Source organism: Clarias gariepinus, chromosome 14 (assembly GCF_024256425.1).
Source record: "Clarias gariepinus isolate MV-2021 ecotype Netherlands chromosome 14, CGAR_prim_01v2, whole genome shotgun sequence".
NCBI lineage: Eukaryota > Metazoa > Chordata > Actinopteri > Siluriformes > Clariidae > Clarias > Clarias gariepinus.
In genome coordinates this window covers 22,732,821-22,746,555 of record NC_071113.1, presented here as the reverse complement: position 1 = coordinate 22,746,555, position 13,735 = coordinate 22,732,821, and positions in this window count along the sequence as shown.

Genomic DNA, 13,735 nt, shown 5'->3' with positions numbered 1-13,735 from the left:
TAGCTTTAGACTTACATTTCTTCATATACTGTAAATATATATACTGACATCCACTGTAACTTTACCTACTCATAGGATGGGGTTAGAGAAGTAACATAGTTGCTGTTAAACCTCGTAGTCCACCACATGGTCAACTAGCAACCTTGTGAGCGTATTTGTTTATAATACGCATGTTAGCGAAGGATAAATGTAGGGGGGATAATTGAGAAATCAATTCAACTCTCATGAAGTTAACCAACATTGTTTGCTGTTCACTGACTCTGCTATAGCAAAAAAATAGCAATAGTGATGGCCTTGGTGTAAATAGTGAATAGCAATAGAAGGATGGCCTCAGCTTCAGCTCCACTTCATCCTTCTTGCTCAGGGTTCTATCAAAGGTCAGTAGTACAAATGTTTTGATGTCAAGGTCGGGGTTCAATTTGAATGGCAGATGCTGGGCTTCATGTCATGGGTTGCACCTGCTGAGGCTGCGGAACCAACTTTATCCCATAGGATTTAGCTTGAAGGCTCTGTGTCCACTCCTGTAGGATGGCCTACTATTGAAGGCTGCTTTGCAGCGAGGTACTGTTCTGGTGGGTTTGAGAGAATTTTGTACCGCGGCCCTCTCTTTGCTGCTGTTTCGCTGCATGTGGCTGTTTTGATAAGTGACGAGCAGCATGATTAACAGGGATTTAAAATAATATTGTACTTCCATCTTTGCAATTTGCATGCAGACAAGGCTGCATGAAATGGAATTTGTACATGTTGTCCTAACATTGGCTAGATGTATGTGTGCTATTTGGGTTTCCTAATCAATACAGTTGCATGTTTATCGATTTGCCTCATGGAAAGTGGCAACCAGAGAATTATTATTCTCTAATTGGCTTTTCTGTCATTGATGCTGCACCAGCTGGTGACTGCATTAAATGTTACATATTGTATCTGTTTGTGAAGAGACAGAATATGTAGGTAAATTTCGCCTTGTCAAACACTATCATTTACTGCTGTGTTTCCTATAGCCAACAACTGTTTTAACCTTAACTGTTTAATCATTTTTGTGGGTAGGAGTGAATGTCTGTGAAATTAACATGAGTGTAAATAAAAATGTCTGATGTCTGAATAATGCTTTGGATAATTGTAACTGGAAACCTAAGGCACTTATTCAGTCAGTGCTCATTTTGACTGTATTGTAAAATATTTGATACGATACGATACGGTAAGATTTGATATGATACGATACAATATATGATATGATATATGATATGATATATGATATGACATAACATGACAAGATATCACATCATATCCTATAATATCATATATTTTTTCTGTATTTCAAGTCTTCCAATCTAAATCTGAATGTGTGCACATGCATGTGTCTAGGTAGTTTCTTTTGTGTGTATGTGTATGTGTGTGTGTGTGTGTGTGTGTGTGTGCACGCTCGTGCGCCTGTGGGAGGGTATATATATGAACATCCTCCCTTTTTCATAATAATTCCCATCACTATATATCTCATATATTTATAGGGGCTTTAGTGAATTTTATTCTCAGAGCCAATATCAAGCTTCATTTTTCTGCCTCTATGCGCTTCCTCACTTGCTTGTCCAAATCAGCAGCATACCTGTAAACACAAACAAAGGGTGCAAAAAGTCCCTATCTTAGAGAAACTCAGGGTACTTGTTAATGCACGCTGAGGAAGGGGGCTTGTATAGGTTCAAGTAACTTAAAATAGGGTTGATGTAAAGAATTCAAGGCTACTTCTATAACCATATATACTTGAGTTGTGTCCATCAGATGACAAGGACAATTGTTCAAAAGCAAAATCCTTGACTATGTCATTCTCAAGTGATGGACAGTGTATGAAGAGGGTGGGTGTACACCACAATCATCTCAGCCCTGACCCAGATAAAGCATTTACTGAAGAAATCAGGGTTGAGTTTAGTAAGTGTGTATTATTATTATTATTATTATTATTATTATTATTATTATACACCGCTTAAGCAGTCTTTTTCCAGGAACCACCAAGGACCCTAAGGCAAAACTGTTTCCTATTGAAAAAACATCCTGAAGTATGTGGTCAGTACCAAGTAGTGCTGTCTTTTCTTCTGTCTATCTCTTATAAGTTCTGTTGTGTAGGATAATATTCTGTTGGTTGGCTCTAACAGTGCAATTAGTGTTCACTGCCATATTGTGCATGATCATTATGCTGTTGGTCTCGGTGACTGTTTTAGGCTGGCGATTGTCAAGAACTAACCTGGAGTGACCAGAAGACGTAGCTTTAGCGGTTAGCCCTTTGTTGCGTGAATGGTAAACCCAAACGCGGAAGAACACGAGTAGGCAGGATAATCACGCTATTTGATCTAAGGACTCTCACGAATGGGGAGCAAGGGAAAGACACAATCTAACCCGCGTCCTATAAATACACACTCGATCAGGATTTTAAACCAAGAAGGTGAGTACTCACGGTTTGAAGAATTCCGACGTGGCATCGGCGACTCAATGACTGAGCGAGGTGCTATGGTTTGTTTACCTCTTTTATACTTCCTGGTTCGCGACCGCTTAACTTCCGGGTCCTAGTGCTGGTCGCGTTCCGAGTGTGCATGACAGTACCCCCCTGTCCAGGACCGGCCCCGGACGGTCCTGAGGTGGAGGATACCCTGTGACGGTAGTCCCGGATGAGCTCGGGGTCGAGGATGAACCGTGCTGGAACCCAAGACCGCTCCTCGGGGCCGTAGCCTTCCCAATCGACCAAGTATTGGGTGCCTCTGCCCCGAGGCTGCGAATCAAGGATTCGTCGCACGGTGTAGGCGGGACCTCCGTCAATGATTCGAGGAGGAGGAGCAGGGGGGGTGGGTGGAACCATGGGTGACGTGGTGAAGGGTTTCAGTTTCTGTAGATTGATGCGGTATGGGCCGATGAACCTTGGTGAAAGTTTCCGGGATTCTGTGTGGAGATGGAGGTTCTTGGTTGAGATCCAGACCTTGTCACCTACTTTGAACAACCGTCCCGGGGGGTGTCGACGGCGATGTTGGGTGATGTAGCTGGCGTTGGTCTGTTGGATGGCACGGTTGGCTTGCCTCCATAGCCGTCGACACCTACGGACCAACTGTTGGGCCGAGGGTACGTCAACCTCCGGTTCCTGATGGGTGAACATCGGAGGTTGGAAACCATAGCATACCTCAAATGGGCTCAAGTTGGTGGCCGAGGAGACGTGAAGGTTGTGAGACAGCTCAGCCCATGTGAGGTAGCGGGCCCAGGAGCGCTGGTGATCGGACACGAAACATCTCAGGTAGCGCTCCAGTTATTGGTTGGTCCGTTCCGTCTGACCATTAGTCTGGGGGTGGTATCCGGAGGACAGACTAGTGGTGGAGTTGATCAGACGGCAGAAGGCCTTCCAGAACCGGGCGGTGAACTGGGGCCCTCTGTCCGAGACGATGTCTTTGGGGAACCCATGCAGACGGACTACGTGTTCCAATATCAGCTCTGCGGTAACCTTAGCTGATGGGAGTCCGGTGAGGGCCACCAGGTGAGCTGCCTTGGAGAACCGGTCGACGATCGTGAGGATGGTGTTCTTACCTTCGGAAACCGGCAGGCCTGTGATGAAATCCAAAGCGATGTGCGTCCAGGGCCGTCGAGGAACGGGAAGAGGTTGGAGCTCTCCGGGGGTTGGTCGGTTGGTATCCTTAGCCCTGGCGCACACCGGGCACGCCTGAACGAACTCCTCGATGTCCTTCTTCATGGAGGGCCACCAGAACGCCCGTTTCACGAACTGTAAGGTTCTTCGATTTCCCGGGTGTCCGGCCACGGGCGATGAGTGACCCCACTGGAGGACCTCAGCTCTTAGTGGGTGGGGCACGAAGAGTCGTCCAGGCGGTGCCCCTGCCGGCCCGGCCTCCGCAGCCTGAGCCTGGCGAACCCTTGTCTCGAGATCCCACTGGAGAGGTGCCACGATGCGTGAAGTGGGTAGGATAGGCACGGGGTCCGCCCGGGGGACGTCTTCCTCCTGTTGTCGCGATAGGGCGTCCGCCTTGGTGTTCTTCGATCCCGGGCGGTATGATAGATGGAAGTTGAACTGTTCGAAGAATAGTGCCCACCGTGCCTGTCGGGGATTGAGTTGCTTGAGGTTTCGGATGGTGAGGAGGTTCTGGTGATCCGTCCAGACGACGAATGGCTCACTGGCACCCTGGAGCCAGTGACGCCATTCCTCCAAGGCCCACTTTATGCCCAACAGCTCGCGGTCCCCTACCCCGTATCGCTGCTGAGTGGGATTAAATTTCTTGGAGAAGAAGCCACATGGGTGTAGCTTCTGGTCTGGACCTCGCTGAGAGAGAACAGCGCCGGCGCCCACATCCGACGCGTCCACCTCCACAACGAACGGTTGGTTGGCATCTGGGTGAAGAAGGATAGGTGCAGTGGTGAAGCGATGGCAGAGTTCCCTGAATGCTGAGATGGCGGCCGGAGTGAGTTGGAAGGGGTGAGTCGCGGGCCTGGTTAGATTGGTCAGTGGTGCTGCAACTGTACTGTAGCCCCGGATGAAGCGACGATAGAAGTTCGCAAACCCGAGAAACCGTTGAAGCTGTTTGAGCGTCCTGGGTAGGGGCCAATGACGCACAGCCTCTAGCTTCTGCGGGTCCATGGCCACACCCTGGGGCGAGATGACATAACCCATAAACGTGGTGGAGTGCTGGTAAAAAGCACATTTTTCCAACTTACAGTACAGTTGGTGAGCGAGCAATCTCTTTAGAACCGCCCGGACATGTTGGGTGTGTTCTGTGATGGTGCGGGAGTAGATGAGAATGTCGTCCAAGTAAACGAACACCCATCGGCCTAACATGTCTCTTAGGACATCGTTGATGAATTGTTGGAAGGCCGAGGGTGCGTTACATAATCCAAATGATATGACCAGGCTTTCATAATGTCCTGTGGGTGTGATGAAGGCCGTCTTTCACTCATCGCCCTCTCTGATGCGTACCAAGTTGTAGGCGCTCCGGAGGTCCAACTTAGTGAACATGGTGGCACCAGAGAGGGCGTCCAGGGCTGAGTTGGTGAGCGGCAACGGGTGTCGGTTCTTGATGGTTATCTTATTTAACCCCCGATAGTCGACACATGGGCGAAGTTCCCCCCCTTTCTTTTTTACAAAGAAAAAACCTGTGGCTGCCGGTGACGAGGAGGGCCGGATGGTTCCGTGTCGAAGAGCGTTGGTTATGTACTCTTCCATCGCCTGCGTCTCGGTAGCTGACAGGGAGTAGAGGTGGCCGCGGGGGGGAACGGAACCCGGCTGGAGCTCTATGGCCAGATCGTAGGGACGATGAGGTGGAAGGTGGGTGGCTCTCCTTTTACAAAAGACTCCAGCCAGGTCACGATAGGCAGGTGGAATGGCGTTGATGTCGACATCGGGGGCCTCGGACTGCGTGGAACACGTCCCAGCCGGGGCCTGTAGGCAAAGTTCAGTGCAGGTCGGTCCCCACTGGAGGATTCGGTTCTGGTTCCAGGAGATGAGGGGGTCATGCTGCAGCAGCCACGGGTATCCGAGGATGATGGGAGGAGATGAGATGGAGGTGAGGTGAAGTTGAAGCTGTTCCTGATGTTGGTCGATTATGAATGTGATTGCTTGGGTCTGGTGGGTGATAGGACTGGATGAGAGGGGCCGACCGTCGACTGAAGTGATTTGAACCGGCTGGGATAACGCCTCGATCTTCATCCCCAATTCTTTGGCATAAGTTGAGTCAATGAAGTTACCAGCGGCACCGGAGTCGATGAACGCGGTACTTCGGACTCGTTTGTGGCCAAATTGGAGAGTTACCTGGACCGTGAGACGTGAGATGGTGGCGTTGGTCGTGGTGGAGAGGTGGAGAGTCTCTCCTCGCACTCCTTGGGGCTGGGCGTTTCCCGGACGAATTGGACAGATCGCCTGGTGATGTGCCGCTGACCCACAATAGGCACATAACCCCTCTCTGTACCGTCGTTCGCGTTTCGCCACGGTCAGGGAGGCGCGTCCTAGTTGCATGGGTTCCCCGGCTCCGGTGTCAACCACGGCAGGAGGTGGAGATCCGACAGATCCAGTAGTGGAGGTGGTGAGAGCAGTAGGTGGTTGTGGCGTGGTGTAGGAGAAGGTGGGTGCAGGTGGCAGGGTCCTGGGGGCTGGCTTCGGGCGAGAGAGGATGCGTTGGTCGATGCGGAGGGAGAGCTGGATCATCCCCTCCAGGGTAGCAGGAAGCTCCCGCCCGGCGAGCTCGTCTTTGATACGTGGAGCCAGTCCCTCGTAGAAGGATGTCCGGAGCGCGGCATCTCCCCAGTCGGTCTGCACAGCGAGGGTCCGGAACTCAGCAGCGTACCGGCTCACGGACGATCCTCCCTGCCGCAGATGGTAGAGCTTGGTGTCGGTCTCCACCTCGCCCGCTGGGTGTTCGAATGTGAGTCTGAGTTGGCGGGTGAACTCATTATATGAGTGCGCGGTGTCTGAATCCGCCCAGAGAACTGCCGTGGCCCACTCAGCTGCCTGCCCGGATAGCAACGAGACCAGAAGCGCGATGCGTAGCCGATCGGTGGAGTACCTGGTGGCATTAAACTCAAACACCAGATCAAGCGCTGTTAAAAACACATTACACTTTCCGTCCGTGCCGTCCCATTTATCTGGAAGTGCCAGAAATACATCAGAAGGAGGGGGGGGAGGTCGGGGCGGCGCCGCGGCCGCCGCGACGGGAGAACGGCTAGCCGCGCTATCCACAGCCGCCCGGAGATCCGCATTCTCCCGCCGGAGCTCCGCGACCTCGCGGCGCAAGGCCGCGACGTCTTGGAGGTCCCGGCGCAGATTAGCGACCTCCCCGGTTAGCGTGTTGATAAGCTTGGCGTGCTGATCTACCACGTCGCAGAGGTGCGCGTAGTCCGCTGGGTTCACCGCGGAAGGCTCAGTCATTCTGTCAAGAACTAACCTGGAGTGACCAGAAGACGTAGCTTTAGCGGTTAGCCCTTTGTTGCGTGAATGGTAAACCCAAACGCGGAAGAAAACGAGTAGGCAGGATAATCACGCTATTTGATCTAAGGACTCTCACGAATGGGGAGAAAGGGAAAGACACAATCTAACCCGCGTCCTATAAATACACACTCGATCAGGATTTTAAACCAAGAAGGTGAGTACTCACGGTTTGAAGAATTCCGACGTGGCATCGGCGACTCAATGACTGAGCGAGGTGCTATGGTTTGCTTACCTCTTTTATACTTCCTGGTTCGGGACCACTTAACTTCCGGGTCCTAGTGCTGGTCGCGTTCCGAGTGTGCATGACAGCGATTGTGGGAATCAGGAACTTTTAGGCCCAGCTTTTTAGCATCAATCATTGGAGGTAACTGGCTATCCTGGCTTATACGTACTGTATGCCCCTCCTGCTGTTGACACATTCTGCACTTACCTGCATTTTAAATACACAGCTCTAACAGAAGTGATCTTGAACTGCTGGGATTAGACTCTTGGTTTCACATTTCTTCTTCTGCTTCCAATTATTATTATTATTATTATTATTATTATTATTATTATTATTATTACCATATAATTTTCCCCACAAGGCAAAATGGGCCTGTTACTTAGCTGATTAGTTGGGTACTAAGAGACATTAACCTGTCTCAGCTTGTATAAGTATATAAGACAATAGGTGTCTCAATAAGTGTCACTAAATAGGGGTTCAGAGGTAGTGGGTCAGGGGTAGCTCAGTGGTTAAGGCAGTGCGCTATGGTTTGGAGGGTCCTGGGTTCAAACCCAATGAGCATCAAGTCAAAGCCCTTTACCCTCAACATCTCAGATGTATAATGAGGGGGAAAAAAAGTAGATCACTCTGGATAAGGGTGTCTGAAAAATTTTAATGATGTCTTATGCAAAAGTAAGGGCCAATTAATTGCATCAATTAAGCGCATTCGGCAAAGCAATTGACTCTAAATGTCAAAGATGGTTCAAGCAATCAAGAAATATACTAGAACAGGCAAGACAAGGTGAATAATTAAATCAGAAAAAGATAATTCCAGTGATTTGTTATATGCGATATTTCACAATGAGGTTTCTGGTCTGTATACTGTACAGTATATAATGAAAAAGTGATAAGGAACATGTGTGACAAGTAACTTGTCCTATGATTTAATTTCCAGGGGAGGATTCTGAAAATTGTAGTAGCTTTTTAAAGGATTACCTTACCATCCGTTTCAGTAAAATAAACATATCTCATTGCTTATGCATATCTAAAGGCATTAGTATTACTTTAACAGTTTTCTAAGTGCTGTTCACAAGGTGGCAGGGATTTAGTAACAAGATTACTGAGCGTTGTGTGGTGCACAGCCCTGAACAGAGTGGATTATTAGAAGCTTAACCTGATATCGCAGAGAGCATTAAGTCTGGCGTCCTTCAAAACATTGTGCTACTGTAGCTATGCTTACGTTTACAGAATCTTATTTGTTTGGCAGCCACTTTTTATTCACTGTGTCCAAAGGCTCATAGTGACACGCCATGATGCAAGTTTTTATAAAACTTTCAGACATGGTTCTTAAAGCATCCGGTTACTTAGCATTGAGCGTGTGAATTGTAAGACTGCAGAGAAATGTAAGGCATGAGTGCAGCTGTTACTGCAACTTAACCATTTGATATTTTTTCAATGCCTTCACTCTACATATTACTTGAGTACTTGAGTGAAATAGTTATTCACACTGTCACTATGCTCTTCACCTGCTGACCTCCGTACTACAGAAGGCTTTGTGATGGAAAGAAAAAGCAGCACTTTTTCATTTCTGCAAAAGTTAGAAAATATTTGATGGGAATGAAAACCAAGCTTTGCTGAGTATTAAAAGAATCAACAGTTTTTATTGAAGTGAAGTGAAGGTCATCAGACAAATGACAGAAATGACTATTTAACCTTGTTAACTACACAATAAAGTAGATTACAAGTCTAAGTATCAGGTTTCTACAGTACCTGAAAACATCATTAAAACAGAGTTGCAATAAGATCACAATATTCTCAAAGGCTCTAAACCTATAGCCCACACATACTGTATACATCACATGCTTTAACATTCATTTATTTTCAGGAGTCTTTCCTGGAAGTCAGTCCATCACCGGCCACTATTCACACATTCACAAACATATTCCTAATACAGTGGTGTGAAAAACTATTTGCCCCCTTCCTGATTTCTTATTCTTTTGCATGTTTGTCACACTTAAATGTTTCTGCTCATCAAAAACCGTTAACTTTTAGTCAAAGATAACATAATTGAACACAAAATGCAGTTTTTAAATGATGGTTTACGTTATTATGGGAGAGAAAAAAAATCAAATCTACTTGGCCCTGTGTAAAAAAGTGTTTTTTTTTTAGTTTGCTGCTCAACAAAATAATAATAAAAAAAAGTTATTAATGTCACTTGATCTTATCCAATTATGTATGAACTTTCATATAAGTTCACGTTTTTGAAACAGTTTTGCATAAGTCTCAATGCTCTCCGAAATGTTAACTTTCCAGCTGAAAAACAACTCAGATCGTTCATACTGGTGTGATGGGATTTCCTTCTCTTTCATTGTAGCTTTTAAATGAACCCCTTTGCTGTTGTGCATGTTCCTATCCAACAGTAACACAGACACTGGAAATGACTATGAAGAAATAAATTTTTTTCTGCCACTCATGTTTAGGGCATTATAACACATTTTCCACCTGTTTTGGGGGCTTTTTAACCTGCATTTCTGATGACAAGACAAGCAGGAAAAAAAGGTTTTCAACAGATTTACTGTAGGTGTGTTTAAGAATTTTTATTCACAATAACATGCACGATTACATTCTCTATATCTCTGAAAAAACTAGGAGCTGAAGAAGTCTAAGATAGCTAATTATTTCTCATATTTTAAATAATCACTTAACAGGTTACAATTGTGGATATTGTTGCAAATTAATATTTTTATATCCACACACACTACATCTATTGCTATTAAAAGCCCATAAAATTGCCCTAAATATTTCACACCTACTCACTGGTGCATTATCATTATTCATTCTTATTCTTATTACATTTTAAACATGTATATAAGCATAAACAGTAATGTAATCAAATATGTTATAGATTTTGCATACCAACTAAAGTGATCTAAAAAAATTATTAGTTTTTTAACCTAGGCGGCACAATGGTACAACAGGTAGTGTTGGCTCTACACAGCTCCAGTGTTAATGTTTTTTTTTTATATTATCTGTTAAGAGTTTCGCCATGTTCATATACATCGTAATGATAATTGGTCATTGGAACGGTAGATCCTTAAACAAAAGCTATCTTAAACAGCCCTTGGCTTAAGGAAAAGGGCTGTGGCATACTGTACATACAAGTAGGCTGAAAGGTTAGTACTTATTTGAATGTATAAAAAATACAGGTAAAAAAATATTTTTTCTAAAAATTTGGGTTTTACTGAAATCCTTTTCTTCTATTTGCTCTCCTTTGGATGCTTCCGCAGGATTCTCCTAATATTAATAGATCCTATGACATCATATGACAGATGCCTTATGGCAGTTAAGGGGAAAAAAATCTAAAAAAATGATGGAAACACTGAATAGCTCTGCTACTACAATATCTTTCACTACATTTCAGCTCACACAAACCCAACAAAAGCCTTTTTGTGATTCAGCAGGAGAATCTGGAGAACTGGTGCTAGAGGAACAATCTCCTACTGAACGTCAGCAAGACAAAGGAGCTGATAGTAGACTTTAGTACTAAGCAGGAGAGGAACTACCAGACCCCCGCCATCAACAAGAGCCCAGTGGAGAGAGTGGACAGCTTCCGATACCTCAGTGTTTACATCACACAGGACCTGTCATGGTCCTGTCACATCAACACCATGGTGAAAAAGGCCCAGCAGCGTCTCTACCACCTCAGACACTTGGAAGACTTCAGACTGCCCTCTAAGGTGGTTAGAAATGTCTACTCCTGTACCATAGAGAGCATCCTGACGGGAAACATCTCGACCTGGTTTTGGAACAGCACCATGCAGGACAGACGAGCCTAACAGAGGGTGGTGCGATCAGCTGAAAGCATCATCTGCACCGAGCTCCCTGACCTTCAATCGATCTACAACAAGCAGTGATGGACCAAGGCCAGGAAGATAGTGAGAGACCTCAGCCATCCCAACAATGGACTGTTCTCTCTGTTGCAGTCAGGAAAGCGCTTCCACTCCCTGAAAGCCAACACAGAGAGACTGAGGAGTTTCTTCCAGCAGGCTATACGAGCTCTCAATCATAACACCACATACTGTAGGACTTAACACTCACATGCTAGCGCTTTTTTTTCTTCTTTTTTTTCAAATCAATATCTGGAAAATGTGGCATGCATTTGTATTTATACCGCCATGAGTCAATACTTTGTAGAATCACCTTTCAATGCAATTACAGCTACAAGTATTTTGGGGTATGTCTTTATCAGCTTTGCACATCTAGAGAGTGAAATAGTTCTCTTAGAGATGTTCGAAGCTTGGGTTATTTTTTTCTAACCTAACCATGTTTTAAGCTCCTCCATAACTCATCTAAAAAAGTCTATGATGGCTTCTCTTGATAACTGCATTTATACTGAAATAAAATTATACACAGGTGGACTCTATTTACTAATTAGGTTAGTTTTGATGGCAGTTGTTAGTTACGGGTATCAGAATAAATGGGGCTGAATACAAATTCAATTTGTAAAATATTATGAGAACCATTTATCATTTTCTAATTTGTGTTGGTCTGTGACATAAAATCCCATTTACGTTTGTGGTTGTAACATGACAAAAACTTCAAGGTGTATAAATATTTTTGGCAAGGAACCATATGAAGGAAAAAAGTGTGCCAAATATGTACCAAACCATGTCTTCAAAACCAAGGTACCACCCATTACATCCCATATCCATGCATGTTTTACAAGGTAGAAAATAGTACAGTACAAATAAAGAAAACCATTGACATTAGCATGTCCTGTACTGCCGTTCTTCTGGAAAATACAGAAGTAGAAATGCCAATGCATCATCTAATCATAATAAATCATAACTAAAGATGCTGCTTATTTATTTATACATACTATATATATATATATATATATATATATATATATATATATATATATATATATATATATCCATATACTGTACATACAGTTGTGATGTCTGGTTGTGATCAGACAGCTTTACCCCACAGCACTGATAGTTTTGGAGAGTTACCCTGCATTGCCCTGGTACACATGATCTCTGAATTCATAACCTCGGGTTGTGATCAGTGAAAAGGCAACAATTCCAGGAATTCTGAGCCTGGAAAAAATGAAGAGCAGAATAACCGAAGCAACAAATCATTTGTAAGTTCATGGTTAGAATTTGTAGGGTTTTTTCTGCTTTTCTGAATCTCCTCGTTGAATTCGTTCATATTTTTTGTGTACCATTTTCTGTGATTTAATTTCTACAAAATGAAGTAAATCACCCTTGTCCATGATACTGCAAGCATTTGTATACTAAGGTAATACATGGATTCGAAAGAATTTAAATGTTTTAATCCTGCAGGTTATTTTGGATAGGCATTGGTGGCTTAGGGGTGCCTTACTTGCCTACAGAACCATGCGGTAGGAACAGGTTTAATTTTCACCAGACTCCAACCCCTGGATGTCACCAGTCCCAAACCTGGTGAAAAATGGAGGGTGTTGCATCAGGAAGCACATCTGAATTAAAATCTATGACAAATTGTGTGTGGATCGGTGGGTCTGCTATGGCAACCCCTTGATGGGAGCAGCCAAAAGACTACCAAAAATCCTCTAGCATATTTTTCATATGCAAAACTTCATAGTCCTCCTGGTCTGCTTCTTGTTGTTTTGCCATAGTTCTTATGATACTTACATGTTTTTAAGTTCTGCAATATCTCTAAATAAAGCCTTTAAACTCCCCCATAGGACGAACCAATGAAATTATTAGAAGTCTCAGGTGCAGGTTCCCCCTTTTTGACCAGATAGATAGATTTGTATCTTTTTGCAATATTTTGAGTTTTACCATAAAAACGTTTATTATAATATTTTTTTATTCATTACATGACAATGAGAGGGAAGTTTTCTGACGGCACTTTAAAAGCTTTATAGGTTCTCAGAAGGGACAATGATGCTAGATGGAATCTTTTTGGCATGTTTTTATGTGGACTAGTTGCCCACATGTATAAGCAAAGGTTGTATCTCCAAGAGGGATTCTGTTGTTTTGCTTGTTGTTGTTTATAATGAAACAAATTAAAAGCAAAATGTTTACTTTTGTTACCTGAGGTTATTGGTAAGGTTAGATTAACAGAACCTTAAGTAAGTTACTAACTGTATTGATAATTATGTTAGTGGATGGTTCTTACAAGGATGGTGTTTGTGTGTGTGTGTGTGTGTGTGTGAGAGAGAGAGAGAGAGAGAGAGAGAGAGAGAGAGACTTTGTTAGCTCCGTATGCATGTGCTGGTGTGTGTGTGTGAGTGTACATAGAGTGTGTTGTGTGATTACACTAGAACGCAGCTGTATTTAACCCGTTGCGTCGTGCGCTCTATCTCTCCATCTCTCTCTCTCTCTCCTCCAGCGGTTTGCCTCCAGTAAACTTTGATGCCTCAGGCAGAGAAGAGAGGGAAGTCTATTCCTCCTTTACTCCTGCTTTATTCCTCCTCTATTCCTCCTGCATTCCTCTTTATTTTTAGGCTGTAAGAAAGAACCCGTGATGCTCATTACGCACTAAGCCGCACGCTGGCATTGTCTCCTCTCTGAACTTTTTCTGCG